Source organism: Phacochoerus africanus, chromosome 10 (assembly GCF_016906955.1).
Source record: "Phacochoerus africanus isolate WHEZ1 chromosome 10, ROS_Pafr_v1, whole genome shotgun sequence".
NCBI classification, from domain to species: Eukaryota; Metazoa; Chordata; class Mammalia; order Artiodactyla; family Suidae; genus Phacochoerus; species Phacochoerus africanus.
In genome coordinates this window covers 95,819,861-95,841,324 of record NC_062553.1, presented here as the reverse complement: position 1 = coordinate 95,841,324, position 21,464 = coordinate 95,819,861, and the positions used below count along the sequence as shown (strand labels likewise).

At 34.4% G+C, this 21,464-nt stretch overlaps 1 protein-coding gene across 5 annotated transcripts in view; it reads left to right on the top strand.

Moving 5' to 3' along the window:
* C10H4orf33 (chromosome 10 C4orf33 homolog) overlaps positions 1-21,464 on the top strand; it is an 84,993-nt gene that overhangs the window by 61,882 nt on the left and 1,647 nt on the right. For all 5 annotated transcript variants that reach the window (XR_007137546.1, XR_007137544.1, XR_007137545.1 and 2 more), the window contains 2 exons: positions 8,663-8,711; positions 21,253-21,452. The gene's annotated coding sequence lies outside the window, so the exon portion shown is untranslated. The remainder of the gene's footprint in view (positions 1-8,662; positions 8,712-21,252; positions 21,453-21,464) is intronic.

Sequence of the window (21,464 nt, the reverse complement as noted above, 5' to 3'; positions counted from 1 at the left end):
GAAAATTTGGTGATATAGAAGAATGGGGTCAGAAATTGTGGGACCTGAAGGGGAATGATAGTTAACAATTAATATTCATTTTGTGCTTATTTTATAGCATTGTTTTGTTATAGTATTTCTGTTCAGCTACAGATAGAAAGAACCCCCCTCCTCTGTGCCACCCAAACCCCAATATAATTAATTATAATAATCTCCCAGTTTAAAATAGCAAAGAGTACATAAACCTAGCAAAAGCAAGCACACAAAAAGCAAGAGAAGGTACAGGATCTCTCTGAGCAGCTTCCTTTGGCCCCAAAGGTTTGATAATCACAGCCCCAACAAGGCTCAGTCATGAAGGTTCTGAGAAGGCGAATGATTTATTATGTCATGGCCTTTTATGGTCAGGATTTATGTTATCATTCCAGAAAATCTCAGACTAGCAATAAGGTGTCCTTAACCAGAAATATTTGGAGATATGTGAATTCTCCCAGTTCTCAAGTCTTACATGACATCAGAAGGTCATGGCCTTATCAGGATGGGGGTGGAGCAATAGAGACACTCCAGTGCACAGGAGGTCCTGAGCAGAATCTCTGTTCCTGGCCTGACCGTGTTCTAGCAAGTGCTTTGCATATATTCTTTCCTTTAATCCTCACAGCCATCGTGGGAGATAGCTACAGTTACTATCACTATTTTACAGATGAGGAAGCAGAGCCTCAGAGAAGTTCATTATCTTGACTTCACTCACACAATGCATAGGATTCAAAAAGCTAGGTGCTCTGATTTTAGAAAGAGAATTTTTTAAAAATTCCTTACTAGATTGATTACAGTAGATAAATGTGTATTACCTTTATAAAAAATTCTTTTTGAAATTCTCTTTTTATTCATTTATATCCCTCAAGTCTGTTTTTTGACATTAAGTTTGAAAAATATGCTCAGGGGAGAAAAAAGATTCCATGAAAAAAGTTCAGAAAACACTGCAAACTCTATTTATCCCTTGGAGAGTCACTATGAATATTACCATATTAGTAATTCCCAAATCCTTCAGAAGATAAATGGATTTCATATTATTAACCCAACATACACAAACATATTCTCTACTATTTTATATATATATATATATGTTTATGTCAGTAATACTGATAACAACAATGGCAATTACCATTTATTGAGTACTTACTAGGTGTCAGATGCTATTCTAAAAACTTCATTTATTAGTCCTATGATGTGGATACCATTTTTACCTCTATTTGACAGATTAAGGAACTGAACATAAGGCAGAGAAATTTTCCAAGGTCACATAAGTGACTTAGGCACAATTTGAAGTCAACTACTACTCTAAGCTTCTTCTCACATTTAATACCCACTGTCTATAGAAATTCTGTGGAATTAATGCTTCAATGAAATCACTTTGGGAAACAATTTAAACAGGATGTTTTGTATGGATGACAAAAAATTACTTTAAATTTTAATATTCCTAAAGTCCTGAGAATGTTGCATTGGATTTTCTAAAATAACTGGTTTGCAATAATGTTGAGTATAAAACTTTAATTTTATAAGGTACTATATTTCCATTCTTTAGACTGTGACTCTTTACAAATGTTTACTTTCTTGACGCCCTGTGAATCCAATTTCTCAGTATGATGACTGTTTTTTATTTGCAGTTTTTGAATCATTGTTTTTGAACAGCAAGACTAAACAGTATCTGGAGGTGGAACTCTGCCTAAGTTCTCTTTTAATGCACACAAGCTGCTCTCTGCTTTAAACCAGCTTCCCAAATACTTTTTAAAAGTCATTAAACTATCAGATGTTCTATTTGGTTTGAAAAATATGCATGAGTCCCACCCATATTTACTATTGTAAACAACATACAAAGTTAGAAGCATTAAAGTAAGTAGATTGTGCATTTCGTCTGAAATAGAGAATCACAGGTGATTGAGATTATGGTATTGCCTTAAGGCTAACTCCTTCCTGCTTTAAATTCTTCATGATTGGTGTGTTTTCATGAAACTAGTCTCAAAAATCTTAAAATTATAGAGAGCTTCTAGTGTAGTTACAATACTTAATGTTGAGGATAGTTGTGACCCTAACTCAACTCCACTAAGAAGGTTCCACACACACACACACACACACAGTAGACCTCTTACATTTTATAGATTTTGTCTGAGTTAAAAAGCAAACAAAGTTTAGAAGATAATTTCCTAATGAGATTAAGTTCTGAGCCCCAAAGCATTTGTTTTGAACTTTAAACTTTTAAGATTTAAAGCCACCTGTTTAACTCTCTCCAGGGTATCATTCATTTCTACACAAAGTCCTTAGAAGGGTGTATGGATTCTTCTGGCCCTTACTGTGCTAAGCAAACAACATTGATATCTGTAAAGATTCTTAGTCAAGGAGGATGGTTTAGAGACACATTGCATGGCTGTAGCTTTAAAGAAAGAAAAATTTCTTTAGATAGTCATTTTGGATTGTTAAATACAATTTTACCACACTTAAAAAGCACTTAGCATACTCAGTCTATTTGAATCACTTCACGTCTTCACATTCTGCCTGGTGAAAATGTTATTCTGGGCTTTTCTCTGTGACAGCCAATCATCTAAGGATGTTCTTTACCTCCTCAAATTAACCTCCTCCATAAACTTTCTTTCTTTTGGTAAAAGTTTTTCCTTAAAGTGCTTATTTATTCTGTCCTTTTCTCCAAGGCTTATTTTATGACTGTCTTGGATGTAACAAATTAGCAAATTCAGTTGGGTGTGACTGACTCACTGAACCTATAATTTTTTTAAGTCACTTATTTTGTGTGTTTTTCTCCTTTGATGATAAAAGGAAATTATATACATTGTAAAACACTTAGGAAATAATAAAAGGCACATACACAAATAAAAATCATTTGTAGTATTGCTACCCAGATAAAAGCACTATTCACCTTTGGTTATATAACCAGGCATCTCAATGTCTGAATATGGCCAGCAGTGTTATAGTGTGTTTTTACAACCTTGGATTTAAGTGCTTATACTTTGAGTGCTTCTCAGAGTTACAGGACATGCCTGGTCCTATAGTATATTTGAGCATAAGATCTCCAGAATCACATTATAGCATTTTTTTGGGAGCACATTATTATATTGTAGAAAACAAGCAGAAGCAATAGATACTAGATTCCTCTCTCTTAAGTCCCAAGTTCCAAGTCAGATAATTTGCTTTCCATCCCATTACTTTCCCTTAGAGGAAAAAGAGTAAGTGGCAGAGGGAACCACCATGCTATTTTGGCATTGGCACTACTACCATTGCTAAAATACTCCATCAGTTTAGATGTGTACACCTGAACTTCTGTGCATCTATCAGGCAGTTCTCACCCTCATTTCTCTCACTGAAGCCAAGTGTGAGATGATAAAATAAGCCAATCAATAAGGCATTTTAAAGCACTCTTTTGTTGTTGCCAGTCATGCTGGTGAAACCTAGGATCTACTAATTGCAGCAACAGTTATTTTAGGTAACAGCAACAATAAGGACTAACTAATATAATGCTTACATTGTGTCAAATGCTATTCTAAGCACTTTTCACATATTAAATCCTTTAGCCACACAATAATCCATTTTACAGATGAGTAAACATATCTCTGTTGAATAACTTGACCAAGGTTTCACAGCCAGCAAGTAGCAGTCTAAATCTGAATCCAGAAAGTGTAGCTTTAAAGTCTGTGCTCTTTAATCACAGTTATGCCAGAGTTGACAACCTAAAACTTATATTAACTTGAGTTGCTAAGAAAATTTCTTCAAAATGAGTCAGTTATGTTACTCACTCTAATTAGTTGTGTTGATATTCACATCTCAAAGAGGAGAATAGTTTCAGTGAGTTAAACCCAAATGTTTTACAGTTTTAATCATGTATATGCATGACATTAAAAACAAAACAAAAAAATAGTGCCCAAAGTTGAAAATCCTGAATATTTGTAAGACTTTAAATATTTTGATTTAAAAATCTATACTGTGCCTCTAGATATTCTGTGTCTAAGTAAAACTGAAAGTCTTCTGTATTCATCAGAATTATTTTATTTATAAGTGAAAGAGGTACAACACAAGGAATTTGAGCAGAAAGAAAAAATTGTTGGCTCGATACCTCAAAAGATCAGAGGTAGACTACCTGGCCTCTTTCAGTTTGCTTCAATTCAAAGATCAGAGTGATGCCCATGAGCATTTCTCTCTTGCTTTTTTTTGTTTCTCACACCGCCATGTCCTACCCACCTCCCATTCATCTCTAAATCCCTTTCACATCCATGTGCATCTGTGTTATTCTTTCCTCCTATAGAAAGGGGCTTCCTTTATGAGATGGGAGTGAGGGAGGTGACTCGGGCAGTTGAAAATTTGCAGCAATTCTAACTTAGCCACTTTAAAGGGAACAGATTTCTTCTTCCCGCTTCAGTGTGTAAGGAGGCTGTGATAGCGCCATTGCCAGCCCTGCCAGAATCACAGAAGTTTGAAGGAAGAGGAACAGTTCTTCAAAGACACTGAGGGTTCTGAGAAAAAGAAGAAGGAAAATCTGGCAGAGAGAAGTGACTGGTGTCTATAGCTCTACATCTCCAGCACAGTCATTATATAATTCTTAAATATAACTCCTTATGGGTTATTCAAGTTCTTCATGTTTTCTTTCCTTTTTTTCTACCTGGAACCTTGCCTTTTGGCAGATTTTCTGGAGTACTAAATTAAAAAGCAAATGTGCATAAACTCTTTTACTGTATACCAGGAACTACTAAAGTATGTTTTTTTGGGAGATGATTCAACTTTTAGCCTTTTATTTTCTTCTGTTTAAAAGAATTTGTCTTGTGTAATCAAGAACTTATCATTTTGAGTTTTCAAGTTCTCCAGTGATAAGACTTCTCCAAATGTCTTAACAGGTATGCTTCATTAACTCACCACATTTATTGCCAATTTGAAGATTTTATTATTTATATTATATGAAAGTAGGCATTTTACCCTAAGTGGTTATTGCCTATATTGTCTTTCTAAGGCAGGATTCTGGAAGGAACTAGATTATCTTGATATATTTAAAGTCCTGCTTCATTTAATTTTAACGCAGCATTGTCCCGTGTAGCTTATAATTCTTGAAATGAATGTCTATAATAAAGAAAATAAATTATTTTGATGTAAAAACATCTTGATTACTGATTAATTTATTTAAAACACCTTTCTTTAGTACTTAACTATGTTCTGGGCATTGTTTTAGGCACTAGAGATAGTTATGAAAAAAAATTGAAAAAGCCCTTTCCTCCTAGAATGTTTAGTCAGTGAATTATAGTACTTTGATTTGAATATGAATGGTTGTATTAGTCACATCATTTTATATATATAATGTGATTGACTAATAGCTAACATTTATTGAGGACTTACCATATGCCACTATGCTGAGCATATACACATATTATCTTATTCAGTCTTCACCTGAACAGGTAGTATTATTTTGCTCAGGAAACTGAGGTATAAGAAACTTAGGCATACTAAGTGCAGAGCAGGAATCCACAGACTCATCTGACCTGAAAGCCTGCACTCTTAACTACCATGCTGCTTTGCTTCTAGTGCCCAGAGCATTGGTAGGAACAGCATAAGACCTTAATAAACAATCATTGCATGAAAGTATTTCTGAGCCACACTTAGAATAATGGCATTGTGTTAAGCACTAGAGACAGTGTAGAGAGGAGAATGACAGAGTCCTTTACCTTATTTGCTTTAATTAAACTTATTAATAACTTTGAGAGACCCATTAACTAAGATGTCTGTAAAGTGACAGAATCTAGGGCAGATATAAGTATGGCAAATGTCAACAGACATCATGCTATAAATTAGAATAGTAAATTACTCCATGATTATAGCATGAATCAATCAAGCCATTTAAAACTGCTCTTATAAATGATGAATAAGAGGAATTTTCAATTCCAGTAAAATTAATCTCAAAGCCATGATACATGATTTTATTTCTATACTCTGAATCTAGAGCTTGCCCTCTAGATTTTCAAATATATTTGTTTGAAAGATTTTGTGGTTATTTTTTGTTTTTGTTTTTTTTTAAATGTAGGGATATATGAAACCTGGTATTATATAAAAGTGATAATTAAAGACTTTTTTTTCTAGTTACCCAAATGTATTTCCTAGTGATCTGTTCCCTGGTTCTCAATGTTACCTTTTCTTTATCCTTCCTCTTCTTTGCCTCATTCTCTCTGGTCCTTTTGTCCTGCATACCACTCTCTCTCTTTTGTCCCAACTTTGCCTATGTGGCATAGAATGGAAGAATGTTAGGGCTGGAAGAAACTTTAAGGGACATCTATTCCAAAGTTTTATTCAGTTTAAAGATCTCCTTCTATCTAGTTGTTGGAGGAAGGGTTGGTATCCAACCTTTGAGATATAATTTAGCCATAAAAAAGAATGAAATCTTGCCGATTGTGACAACATAGATGGACCTCCAGGACATTATGCTTAGTGGAATCAGGCAGAGAACGATAGGTACCTGATGATCTCTCTTATATGTGGAATCTAAAATTATCTATCCATCTATCTATACTGATAGAAAGATGGGGTGATAATCTAAGTTCACAGATGAAGAAAACAGATTGGTGTTCACCACAGGTGGGGGGTAGGAGGGTAGAAGACATGGATGAACTGTTGGTTTTATGGGGTTTTTTTTGTTTGTTTGAATAAATTGAATTTTTTTAATTATAAAAGAAAAAATTAAGATATGCTTTTGTATATTTGTCTTTCTAAAGAGTGTACATTCATGTGCCTTTGATGTTTCTTAGAGTATCAGTAAAGTAATGGAGAAATGTAAAAAGCACATACAGTTTTCTTCAAAAAATGTATTCTCTGGAGTTCCTGTTGGGCCCAGCAGATTAAGAACCCGATTAGTATCCCTGAGGATGCAGATTCAATCCCTGACCTCACTCAATGGGTTAAGGATCTGTCATTGCTGTAAGCTGTGATGTAGATCGCAGGTGCGGCTCAGATCCCATGCTGCTGTGGCTATGGCATAGACTGGCAGCTGCAGCTCTGATTTGACCTGACCCCTAGTCTGGTAATTTCCATATGCCACAGGTGAAGTCCTAAAAAAAAAAAAAAGAAAAATATATTCTCTATTATTTTTACCGGTCACTATAAATTATTTTTAAATATAAATAATACACATCACTGCAAGAAATTAAACACGTAGGTCAAATAGTGCTAAATTGAGTGTCATCATTTTTTTATCCATCATTACAACTGAATAAGCATGACATAATAAAACTTAAAGAAATTAAGTATTAAAATTCTTCAGTTTAATTTGTTATGTTACCAACTTTGAACACTAATTTAATTTGATTAATCTGATTTTTAATTTTAAAGACATCATTATTGGGAAACTGAATTCTTAAGGGATACTTCTAAAATGTTCATCCCTTAACATTTTTGATGAAGCAGTTTAATTTTTGACTTTGTAAATATGACATTTGGCAAGTATGTACTTTGGTTGAAATGCACATACCTCTAGTGTGCAAGGCAATAAATTGACTGAGGCTGGATTGATGCTGATACTTGGCCACCTCTGACTGTTTTGTGAGCAGAATACTTTAACAATTCACACTAAACTGTGTTGAACATTATTAACATGACCCTAAACAACTGGTCTTGACCTTAATGTTCTTTTATCTAACTTCCCTTAATAGAAATAGAACTGAAAATTTAAAAGAAGCTTAGATTTATTGGCAATGCTTAGCATACCTATAATATTAGGAGTTTTTGTTTGTTTGGTAGGTTTTTTTTTTCTTTTTGGCCACATCTGTGGCATGTAGAAGTTCCCAGGCCAGGGATCGAACCTGTGCCACAGTGGTAACCAGAGCCCCAGCATGACAATGGATCCTTAACTCCCTGAGCCATCAGCGAACTCCAATAGTAGATTTTTTAAAAGTTGAAGAAATTTATATAACCTTTGCAAATGGGAAAAGACAAACCTCTCCTTTATTACTGTGTAAATCCAAGTGTTCTGGGTCCCACCATCACTTGTTCTTGGCTTCAGTCAGTTACATAGCCTGTAATTTTTGGAGAATGAGCTACTGGAAAATCACAAATATACTTAGATAAAATTGAAATTAGATGACGTTTTAATTTGAAAATGCCTGAACTAGGAGTTCCCGATGTGGCTCAGTAGTTTAAGGACCTGAAGTAATCTCCATGAGGATGTGAGTTCAATCCTTGGCCTTGCTCAGTAGGTTAAGGGTTTGGTGTTGCTACAAGCTGCAGCACAGATTGCAGATGCAGCTTGGATCCAGTGTTACCATGGCTGTGGTGTAGGCCTCAGCTGCAGCTTCAGTTTGACCCCTAGCCTGGGAACTTTCATGTGCCACAAGTGTGGCCATTAAAAAAATAAAAAAGAAAATGCCAGAGTTCCCGTTGTGGCTCAATGATAATGAACCCCACTAGTATCCATGGGTTACAGGTTCTGGTGTTGCTGTGAGCTATGGTATAGGTCACAGACACAGCTTGGATTCTGCATTGCTGTGACTATGGCATAGGCTGGCAGATGCAGCTCTGATTCAACCCCTAGCCTAGGGATTCTATATGCTGCACGTGTGGCCCTAAAAACCAAAAAAAAAAAAAGGAAAGAAAATGCTCAAACTATTGACCTCATGTCAACTCTATCATTATGATTTTCTTTTTGTTCACTTAGGCACAGACAGCACCTGGTCCTTCTGCTCTCCAGTGGTAATGCATTTGCAGTGAGTACCGTAGATCTTTACTCAAATAGATTTTTGTTTTACAATGACTATATTTTAAAATGGAGGTTTAAATGATTTTGGAGATTTAACTATTTATATACTTGAGGTTTAACCTTCATTTTCTCCTCAAAGTTAGGGAAAGGGGAAGCAAAATAAAAGAGTTCAAGAGCTTGAGCAGGACTGAAGTACATAAGGCTAATACGTATATGTGTGTTTATATATATATATATGTATATGTATCAGTGGTGTGGCTGGTTTATGGGTAGGTTGTTAATATGTCTCACTGTTTTACATGTGCTTTTGCACATTGGATTTAATAATGTTAACTTCTCTTCTGGGATTAAAGTTTCTACTTAGTCCTCTAAATAGCAGCAGAGAATAGTATGTATTTAGAAATTATTACATAAACTGAGGACACTTTCAACAATGAAGAAAGAGAAATTTTTTTAAGTGAAAAAATATTTCAAAATAACTGAAAAGTACAGAAAATAATGGCACCCATCACTTAGATTTAACATTCCCCACCTAGGTTTGACAGATATTAAAAAATAAATCCTTATAGATGCAACCAATACCCATCTCTTATTCCTTACCCTTCCTTTTCTCCTTTCCTATTCCCACCTCTTCCAGTGTGTATCCACAAAAACTATTTTTAAAATATTAAAAAAATTTATGACATGATATATTCTTAATAAATTGAGAAGAGCCATTAAGTAAGATATTTTGTAAATGGAATGTAGGGCAAATATGTAAATATTTAAATATGGAAATATGGAAAAAGTCAAATATTTTGCAAATTCACATATTTTGCAATGGTTCACACATTTTATTCTAGTACATAAAATAGATATGTTTCTCATTTGGTTGACAATCAGGTTGTTTCAATAGCTTTGTTTTAGAAAGCAATTTTATTATTTAAAAAATTATTTGTAAAGTGCACATGGTTTAAAAATCTCCTGAAAAGCTTGTAGGACTAAAAACAATATTCTTTTGGCCCATTATTCCTCATTCCAGTCTTGTTCCATGGACAACTGCTTTCATAAGTTTTAGCTGACTTTTCTAGTTTTCATATTTAAAGTACTAGTTGTGTGTTTTGGTTAATTCTTTTTTATCATTAAGAAAAGACACAATAGATGATGTATCTTTTTTCTCTAATGGAGATACATTCAGACCTAACTTTTTGTTGTCAAGGATATCTCAAATAGTTGTGCTAAGAAGGCCATGATTAGAAGTTTGAAGTGTATGTTGGCCAGTTATCCTTTGTGTAGTCTGTGACTATAGATTACAATCCTAACTTTTGTCAGTTTTTCACATGTGTGTTCTATTGGTTTTACACTCTTCAGAAAATAGGGAAGCAGGGGAAAAAATCAGAAGCCTATTTTAATATTCCTGACAGTGGTAGAAATATAGGACTTAGGAGGCTGAAGTAATGACCTGTGAAAAGTGTAACGCACTATTGAGGAATTCTTTTCCAACTCTAGAAACAAAATTCTTAGCAAAGGACCGCAGGGTTTTAAGAAAGAGTGGTCTCATCACTGGAGTTTGCAAAGGGTTGCATGCTCTATTAGGAAGACTTGTTTTACTTTGTTATTTAAGTCTTGGAGCAAGGGTGAATAACAAAAGGTGATTCAAGGTCTACTGGCTATTTTGTTTAAGAAGCCATAGGAGATTTTTTGAATTAGAGGATATTTGCATTATTGATCTTACATTGAAAAATATTGCCAAGCCTGTTATATAAATGTGGTAGTGAGTAGAATAATTTTTAATGACTAAGGGTTGGCAATAAAAAAATGTAGGAAGGAAGATAATCTTTTTTAATATTAAAATACTAATTTAAATATTATCTGTTATTTGTTTGCCTCAGAACCATGCCAGATATAGCCCTATTTTTTAAAAAGTATTTTATTGTACTAAGAACAAAAAGCTCAGAGTTCCCTTCATGGCTCAGTGGTTAACAAATCTGACTAGGAACCATGAGGTTGCAGGTTCAATCCCTGGCCTCGCTCAGTGGGTTAAGGATCTGGTGTTGCCATGAGCTGTGGTGTAGATCTCAGATGTGGCTCTGGCATAAGCCAGTGGCTACAGCTCTGATTGTACCTCTAGCCTGGGAACCTCCATGTGCCGCGGGAGTGGCCTTAGAAAAGAAAAAAAAAAAAAAAAAGGAACAAAAAGCTCATGATCTACCCTCCTAAAATTTTTTAATATAATGATTTTTATTTTTTTTCATTTAGCTGGTTTACAATATTCTGTCAATTTTCCACTGTACAGTATGGTGACCCTCTTAAATTTATAGGTACAGTGTTGTACAGCAAACCTTTAGAGCTTATTCATTTTGCTAAACTGAAACTTATGTTTATTGATTAGTAATTTCCCATTTTCCATTCCCCCAGCTCCTAGTTTTTACTCTTTGATTCTATGAAGTTGATTATTTTAGATAATTCATGTAAATGGAACCATACTGTATTTGTCCTTCTGTGACTGGCTTATTATTTCACTTAACATAATGTCCTCAAGATTCATCCATGTTGTCACATTCTGCAAAATTTCCTTTTTAAAAGTCTGAATGGTATTTTACTGTATGTATATATCACATTTTCTTTATCCATTTATGGAAGGGGAATAATCTTAAATAGCAAGACATAATAAAGATGGACTTATCTATTGAATCTTCTTAGCTCAGCACTATCCAATAGAAATTTCTATAATGTTGGAAAATGTTCTGTACGTACTCTGCCCCAAATGGTAGTCACTAGCCACATGAAATGTGGCTATTGCAATTGATAAATTTTAACTTTTATTTAATTTTAATTAATTCAAGTTTAAATTTAAATTGCCACTTGTGGCTAAGGGCTACCATATCGAACAGTGAAGTTCTAGAGACCGTATCACATAAATAGAGGTATGGCATCTTCTTTTTTCTTTTAAATATAATTGTACTTTTTGATCTTTAATGTATTGAGAAGATACAAATATAACTAGCATTCCAATGCTAGTGAAAATTAAAGGGAGGGAAGAATTATAAAAGGAATGTTTTTAAAAAAACAGTTTATGTATTAAGAACTACTTAACATAAAACATGCTATTGGTTTAATACCATTAAATTACATGTATGTGCATATAAATATATTAAATATGATAAAAATAAAAAAATATTCACACTAAGCTACATAATATAAAGATATACTGCTAACAATACCATTAAACTGTGTGTATATATGCTTATGTTATAGATACATGATATTTGTTATATCTGTTAAGAAAGAATATATGTACTAAAATCAACTCTAGAAGATGAGGGAATCATAGTATTAATTAAAATTTAAGGACTAATTTCAAATTGTGGTGATCTTATGCACATTTATACTATGTGTCAATAAAGAAGAATGATGGTAATTAGGATAGAGGAAAAATAAGGGGAGTGATAGAGAGAAAGACCCATTAAAACAAGTTGGGTCTCTTTTGAGACAGGGTATTGCCTGATAAAGTACGAAGAGAAGATCAAAAAAATAACAAAATAATTCTTGAATTTCTATCCTTTTGAGTATTTTGCATTAGGATGAACCAGAATTAACAGAGGCTTGCTTTCACAAATGAGGATTTAATTGTTTTGTTTCAATAATGAAAATGCATTAAGTGACAGTTGATATTGTTATAAAATAAGACTAAAAGGATTAAATGTGGTAGAACTTTCTATAAGATAAGTGGTGAACATCAGAGTGAACCAGATGTAGGTACAAATTTCAGCTCTCTTCCTTACTGCTGCGTGACTTTGGATGAATGACTGAACCTTTCTGACACTGTTTCCTTATTTGTGAATTGGAGAGAATAAAAAATTCACTTTAAAAGTTTTTAGAGATGATGAAATGAGATAATGAATAGCAGATACTATATGCAATGTTTAATACATAAAATAAGCCATCAAATGGTAGTTAATATTAACTATTGATGAAAATATTAAAAGAAATATAAATTTGAAGAAACACCATTGCAAATTCTATGTAGTGTATTTCAAATATGGTGATGCAAAATATGACTTAGAAAATGCTTATGAAAAAGATCTACTATTCATATACCGATGAATGGAGGTATGGAAAATTCCTGAGGGAAAAGTGTGAAGTTTATTAATTTGAAGTAAGGAGACTATTAAAGAAGATGTGGAAATCTTATTATAACTTAAAATCTCAGGAGGAAGGTTATTGAAATGGAGAAAAATGATGCTTTAAAAAAAGAAAATTTATGGAGTAGGAGGGAAGCTAGAACTGATGGGAAGTAGAAATGGAGAAAGTGCTTGGTTGTAGAATGCCCAATGCTCTTAGGCTTTCTGGGAACAAGGCTAACATGAAATAATCAATCATGATCACTGAGGTCCTACATACAAAAATTACAAACTCCATTAAAAATCCATCTGAAGGCTTTTTCACACGCTATAATATCCTAGTCATGAAAGAAGACATTTTTAAGAAGTAGCAGGATATCAGAAATCAATAAGACCTGTATATGTTTTATATCTACTGTATAAAAAGCTTTCTCCTAATCCATCTCCATAAAGTTCTCTTAAATCTTTTCCTGTTTGATTTCTAATAGGAGAACTCTATACTTGCATCTCCTTTTTCTTAAATGTGTTTCTTAGACTCTTTTAAAAAATTTGTTGGGGCCAAGCCTGCAGCATGTGGAAGTTCCTGGGCCAAGGATCAAACCCACACCACAACAGCAACCCTTGCTACTACAGGGACAATGCCGGATCCTTAACCTGCTGCACCACAAGAAAACTCCTCTCAGACTCTGATGTTTGTTTTTTGCTTATTGAAGTTACCTTGGTCAAGATATTTAATGGAATCTTCTCATTCTTAATTTCTCTGTAGCATGTGACATTGATGATAATTTCTTTCTTCTTAAGATTCTTTGCAGGCTCCTCCTAGCTCTCTGATTAGTCCTTTCTGATCTCATTATTTTCTTTTTTCCTGGTCCTCCAAATATGTCTTCTATTTGTTTCTGTTATTATGTCTTTTGCTTTTTACATCCCCCCACCATGGCCATCTTATCCTCTTCAATGCCTTCGACCTTAATTTTGATTCAGATTTCTCTAACATCCATCTATATATCTGTTATCTCCAGAGAATTAGTCCTACATTCCTAGTAATATTCATTGAATAGCTGCATCTTGGTGTCCTGACAACAACTCAAACTTAACATTATTGAAACTAAGTAATCAATTCCCAGGTTTGGGTTGTACACCTGTGTCTAAAGTTGCACCATTATTTTCTAAATCAGGCAGGCAAGAAAGTTCTGGCATCTTTGATTGTTCCATCTCTCTTGTCTGTTAATACAATCAATTGCCATGTCTTGTAACTTTTTGAAGTTTTGCTATGCAATGCTTTGTGAAGTAGTGTGAATGACCACTAAATGGAATTACCATATATTGAACCAAACTTAGCAAGTAGTGATGAGAAGGTCCATTAGACCCCTAAGCATTCCCTGATAGCGTGTCAGTCATGCAAGGGAATGAGTATTAGAGATAAAGCCTGGCTGGATTGTAAAAGTAGAAAGTGATGGAAGATGGAGAGAGGAAAGGGTCATGGGTCCAGGAAATTGGGCATTCACATTGTCTCCATCCTCTTGACAATTGCAGTGCCAGAGCTATGACTCTGAGAGTAGGTTCCTCTGTATAGCTTTGTTAGAGTTCTGTGGAAAGCAATGTCTCTGTAAACATCTTTGAATATCTTAGCAGACTTTCAGTGTTGTTTGGATATGAATGGGATGAGAGAAAAATATTCAGTTAAAAATTACAGATGTAGTTTCTTTAGTCTTATTTTTTTCCCTTGCTATAAAACGTTTGAAAAAAAAAAAAAAAGAAAATGACGAAGGAAAAAAAAAAGAAGGAAAGAAAGGAAGTGACTTGCAGAGCAAACTGGGCCTTGTGATTGGCCCAGAATAAATTTGGTCTAGTGTGTATTTTGACACCTCTCTGCTTTTTATGTCTAGAGGCTACATTTTGTCAGCTGTTTTCCTAAATCACACTTCCTGGCATCTCCAGTTTACATTTTGTCATTTGTTTTTTGAACTCCCTCCCCTTTTCCTATGGATTGATAACAATATAGTAAGGTCCACTTTGCACTTTCTTTTTTTTTTTTTAAGTAAAGCAAATGGATTTTTGCATCCTGCCTTACTGACAAGTTTGCAAATTGCCAATCTTTGCTCTTTTTTCTCCCTCCCAATTTTTCATGGTGGTAATTAAGGACTGTAAATTTCACTTTATCATTTGTGTTAGGAATAGTAGCATAAATCATAGTAATAGCACCGTTTATTTCAGTAATGCCAGCCTGCCTGCAAATCACTTGTAAATTGGTTCCATGGATGTACCTCTATCAAATTAATCAAAAATCACCTGCATACATTTCCTGAGCTTATTTCAAAGGCTTAGTAACAGTGAGGAAGAAAGACCATTGCTGACCTTTCCATTTTTATTTATTTGTGAGTTTGGAAGGGCTCATGCATATGTTTTCATTTTGAACCCTGGCTAAAATCTCACTGAGCTTTTTATATAATGCTTTTCTTTTTAAAAACATAGGTTGGGATTTGAACCCCAAATAATATGCCTGCAAGATGGTCCTGCTATGGTTCTTCCATAGTAATAATAATGTTTGATTGGGCATAAAATTGTAAACCATTTAAGAATTTGTGAGAAGTTAACACTTTTCTGCTGAAAAAATATTTTTCACATGAGTATAATTATTTTCAACATTGGGAAGTTAGGCAACAATCACTTATGTTTGTCCTCTTGTACCTAGGAAGGTGATATCAATGTATTATTCTGAATATGGAGGGGAACAAAAAATATTTCCTAATGTGCTTTCCATATGTTCTCACTTATACTTTCTGGACAGTAGCTAAGACAATTCCAGTTCATGTGAGGCTGAAGCCAGTGCACTGTTGATATAACATGTTGAGTTCTGTCCTGGATAACAGTGTATTCTTTGGGGAGACATCCTGATATTTAGGAATCATGTCCAGCTTACTTCTTATTTATTGGTCCTGCCCTAAGAAGAGAAAAAGAACTTAAATTAATTAATGATTTACTCTTACCCTGAGTCAAACCTTCTTGGGGAAAACATACACATTATTTATTTTAATTTTACATATGAAATTTAAAAAATATGACAAAATCAAGTTCTAGGGCTCAGATAATAAAAATGTAATAATAAACATGATATTTAATTTATATATATATATATATTTTTTTGTCTTTTTGTCTTTTTGTTGTTGTTGTTGTTGTTGCTATTTCTTGGGCCGCTCCCGCCGGCATATGGAGGTTCCCAGGCTAGGGGTCCAATCGGAGCTGTAGCCACCGGCCTACACCAGAGCCACAGCAACGCAGGATCCGAGCCGCGTCTGCAACCTACACCACAGCTCACGGCAACGCCGGATCCTTAACCCACTGAGCAAGGGCAGGGACCGAACCCTCAACCTCATGGTTCCTAGTCGGATTTGTTAACCACTGCACCACGACGGGAACTCCTAATTTATATTTTTATGTGTACTTTCCTTCTGTTTCTGATCTATAAACCAGGTTTTGAGAAACTATCATTGATTAGTTTTAGTATTTCAGTGAGTTTATATTGTAAAGTTTTTAAGGTTAGCATAAGAAATCAGAAATAAGTATAGGGGGCTTAATTTTCATAAACAGCTTGGTTTGCATCTAATTAAGAAGATAATAAGTTTCCTTTAAATTCTTGTTAGTGATAGTAGCTAGTTTTAATTTCTGTGTATTTTCCATTCTAGTCTGTACTATTTAATAGCCTATGTTGAAGACTTCACGCTTGAGAAGTTGGAATAGTCTTTTAGGCAAATCCACTCACTATTTTTTCTCTCCTTCTCTCTGGATGAATGTGTAATGGGCATTAATTTACTTCAAAGAATTTCTTTTATTAGAAAAAGGAGAGACAAAGGCAACAGATGGCCTTGAATCTTGCTATTCTCAAAGTATGAAAGAAATAAAGAAATAAATATTTTATTTTGATGTAGCAAAATCAGAAAGCCCGGAATGAGGTTGATACATTTTGAAATACTGTTTAATAATTCTTTCAGTAACCATTTTATAATTTAGTCCTAAGTATATATGCAGTAATTTTTATGGAGAAAAAGCTTTGGAAAGCAATGGATTAAAATATCAGGATATTAAGTAGAGGTCTTAAAGAGGGATGATTTTGATTATTATGGGCTCAGAGTTCCCACTGTGGCTCAGTGGAAAACGAATCTGACTAGCATCCATGAGGATGCAGGTTCAACCCCTGGCCTCACTCAGTGGGTTAAGGATACAGTGTTGCTGTGAGCTGTGGTGTAGGTCGCAGATGTGGCTCGGATCTAGCGTTTCTATGGCTGCAGTGCAGGCCAGCAGCTACAGCTCCAATTGGACCCCTAGCCCAGGAATCTCCATATGCTGTGAAATGGCTCTAAAAAAGATTTAAAAAAAGAAGTTTTAAAGAGTAACGATTTTGATTGTTATGGGCTCATTTGTGTATGTGGAAGAAGATACTGTTGAAACCATTTGAAAGGATACCTATGAAATAAATAATGGTTGTCTCTAGATCCATACATGAAAAAAATATATTTGTAAATGTATTTATAAATATATATAAGGTTAAAGCATATTTTCATTGTCTGGTTTGTGGTAATCCATTTTGTCATATTAACGTGAGAAAGGATAAATTAACATTAATTTAGCCATGGGAACTTTTGTAGCCTACTGGATTTACTCTATTTATGAGACTAAAGTGTTTCAGTGTTCCCTCTTAAACAAAGATAAAAACAATAAAATTAAGTGTTGAAAGCCATCACATTTCATTTAACAACAAGCCAGTGATAACTGATAAGTTCTCAAATATGGTAGAATAATGGTCTTTCTTTCTACTCCTCACACCTCTATTCTCTTCTGAAATAAATCATTTCCAGACTGTCAATAACCATGAGAAATTTTTAGCTAAAGACCTTTCTCTCTCAAAGATGCTGAAAAGAGGGGCTTAGAGTAAAAAGTGCCATAACTACAATAGTAACTGCATTCTACCAAGAATAAATAAAAATTGCAAAGCCTGACAGTGAAGAGTACAGAGAGGAATTCAAGTGACTGAACCTCAAATAAAGGATTATCCTTATTTGTGAAGAATCTATTCCAGTAAGAAATCAATCTAGGAACCTCTGCATACAAAAACAGCTGGCAGCTTTTTGAGTTATAAGGAAACTGGCACTGAGACCAGTAATCCTAACTGGGCAGTGATCTGCTAACAGGTCTTCAGGCCCCAGCAATAGACATCTGCCTTGGCCTTTTTCTGTACATTAATTAGGCCCTGAGTCTATTTATTGAGAGAGCAGCTGTCTTAAATCAATGACACACTATCACTAAAATAAATTTGGTAGTATATTTTTTACAGCTCTATTAACTTTACCATTTGACTTTCTAGTTTGTAAAAGGGGAAAAATGAAAATTGAGGACTGTGAGTATATTGTTCGTTAAGTGGATGCCAACCAGATTAAAATCCTATCAACAGTAGTGGAGGTAACAGAAACAAAGTGACAGATTTAACACTACTCTCTATTTACATGTCAAATAGAGTTAAGTGTTTTGCTGAATTCTTAAAATGGTTTGGCTCTGTAGTATCTAGCATAATCAACACTGAAAATTGCAGCACAATTTTGTCTTAATATGTGGAAAAACGTATGCACACTTAAAGATCAAGCAAATTGCTCCTGAAAGGGGTGTGTTAAAAAAATGGGTTTGATTAATGAAAACAAAATTAGTTACTTGAGTTTATTTGATAAGCAGAATTGAATTTATTTATTTATTCATTCATTTACCAAACTTATATTGAGTACCTAATTTTATGAGCCTGGCTCTATGTTAGGGGAAGTGGAGACAAAGTCAAATAACATGCAGTTTCTACTCTCTTGGAGCTTTTACTCCAGTGGCATATATGTACTTTATCAAAATGTTTTGTTAATTTAGTTAATGTCGATTGGATCTCTTACAAACGAGTTTTCTCCAGAATTTTTGTTATGTTTTCTTTATATATACTTTATTTTTTAATATTTTAATTATTTATTTATTTTTATGGCAATACCTGCAGCCATAAATGGCAATTCCTGGGCTGGAGTCGAACTGGAGCTGCATCTGAGGCTTAACCTACAGCCATGGCAACATCAGATGTGAGCCACACCTGCAGCCTTTGCTGCAGATTTGGCAATGCCAGATCCTTAACCCGCTGAGGATGCCAGGGATCAAACTTGCATCCTCACAGACACAACATTTGGTCTTTAAATGAGACCCAATGGGAACTCCTATATCTGCTTTAAATATCTCTGTTTCTATTTGGATTACAAAATAAAACGCAAAGCAAAACAAAACAACACCAAGCCATGCTACTATACTGGGAGTCTACAAAATAAGGAAACCTCTTTAGCTCTAAAAGGAAGAAAAATATATTTTCTTCTATGTCAAAGACTGTACTTTTCTTCTAGATTGATTCTTTAGGTTAGATGTTCATTGATATACTTGTGCTACCTGCAAAATCTGCTACAATATTTATAAACTAATAGACTTCACCTTTTTAGCTATGGGTGTATAATTTTATAGGACATTATTATACAGGTTTAAATAAGAAGAGTTAGATTTCTAAATGATAGCCATTATAATCCTTCTCAACTTTATTATTACTGGTTTTGAAAAGGGTTTTTGGAAAAATGACATCCCAAACAATTAATGCCTGCTTCTTATAAAGCACTTATCATCTTAAAATTAATCAAGAAATTATATAGCCATAATGGAGAACTCTTGGGAATTTCTGTTTTGAAAGGAGACTAATCAAGTTACTCAAGTTTGTCCTGGCAGCTTCATAATATGTTGGATTCTAATAATTTGACAATGGACCCTTTATTTTATTTTGTTTTGTTTTATTTTATTTTATTTTGTTTTGTTTTATTTTATTTTAATTTAATTTAATTTAATTTTATTTTATTTTTGTCTTTTTGCCATTTTCTTGGGCCGCTCTCATGTCATATGGAGGTTCCCAGGCTAGATAGGTCGAATTGGAGCTGTAGCCCCTGGCCTACGCCAGAGCCACAGCAATGCAGGATCCGAGCCATGTCTGCAACCTACACCACAGCTCATGGCAACGCTGGATCCTTAACCCACTGAGCAAGGCCAGGGATCAAACCCACAACCTCATGGTTCCTAGTCAGATTTGTTAACCACTGCACCACGATGGGAACTCCTGGACCCTTTATTTTAAAAAGCTCTCTTTTTAAACGTTTCTAAAAGGGAGACAACTCTTGGCAGCTCTATGAAGTTACACTAGAACTAGCAACAGAGCATCCCTGGATAAAATTCCTCACATACTCTCTTCTTAGATACAGAAGAGACTGTCAGGGGAAACAACTATGACCAGTGGATTGTATTTATCAGACACCATAAATTTTGGTTTATGGGTCTCTTCATAGAAATTGTCAGTTGTCTTGTGAACAATATTGTTACAGCAGTTCCTCAAACAATTTTTTTTTTTTAATTAAGTTGTCTTGATCTTTAAGGGAGTCGAATTGGAAGAGCAGAGAAGGTAATTTGGCTCTTGACCATCACTGTTTTCCAAATGGGTAATTTTTAGAATGGGATTGTCAGTGATTCTGGCTGACTTCAGTTAATAGTAGATTCTTCATTAAGGTTGACAGAATCTGTTTGGGAGCAGGGGCAGAAAGTCTATGGGGAGAATATCTAAATTAAAAAGGAGTTCAGAATTCTCTATTTGGGACATGGATGGTTTCCAAAACCTCCCTTTTATGCCTTATCCCTGTTAGAGAGTATATTAATAAGCATCAACAAGGAGATGAAGGATTAAAAAAAGTAAAGGTTGATATCAGCAAAAAAAAAGTTATTAAAAATTTACAAGACTGATAAAATAGTTGTTGACGAATGAGTGAATGTGACCATGATAATAAATATGATCAGCTTCTCAAGTTATGAAAATGAAATGATTATCTCAAGCAGGTAGGGGCATATAAGGTCCATTAGAGATCATCTCTGTGATTAAGGTCAGGTTTCTTGGGCTAAGGTGGCTGTTTAACAGGTCTCCAGAATCTGAGTTTGCCTGCCAAGGATCAGCATGGGTACTAAGAATTACAGTAAAGTTAGCGCTAATGAGCAAACAAAGCAGTTTCCCTTGCCTTTCTTAGAGCTCCAAACATGAAGAACCAATACCTAGGTCAGCAGTATCATTATCCCCTTATAAGAATTAGCTGTTTCCACAAATTGAATCTGCATTTGTATGTTTTATAGCAGACCATAAATACTTTCACCTTTTTATAAATAATAAAACTATGAATGGAGTGGATAATCAGTGGCATTATTAATGGGTCTTCAATTTAGGAACCATGAGTGACAAGCTTGCCTTACAAAGCAATTATGTTGTTTTTGTTTAAACTTTGGTTCTGTTTGTTTAACACATTAAATCTGTCAATTGAAATTATTGCTGTTTTGATTATTTCCTCCTAACTATGAAAGAAAGGGCTGAGTTTACAATTTAAAGTCAACATTACCTGGAACCAGTGGAATGGGATTACATTTCTTCTTTGGGAATAGTTTCCACCTGGTATTGATAAAATGAATTCATATGCAATTCACGGATCGGGGATTAGAAGAATTTATGAAGCACTTTATTCAATACCACGTGAAGAGATTGAGGACAGACAAGGGCCTAACTTGTGAGTATGGAA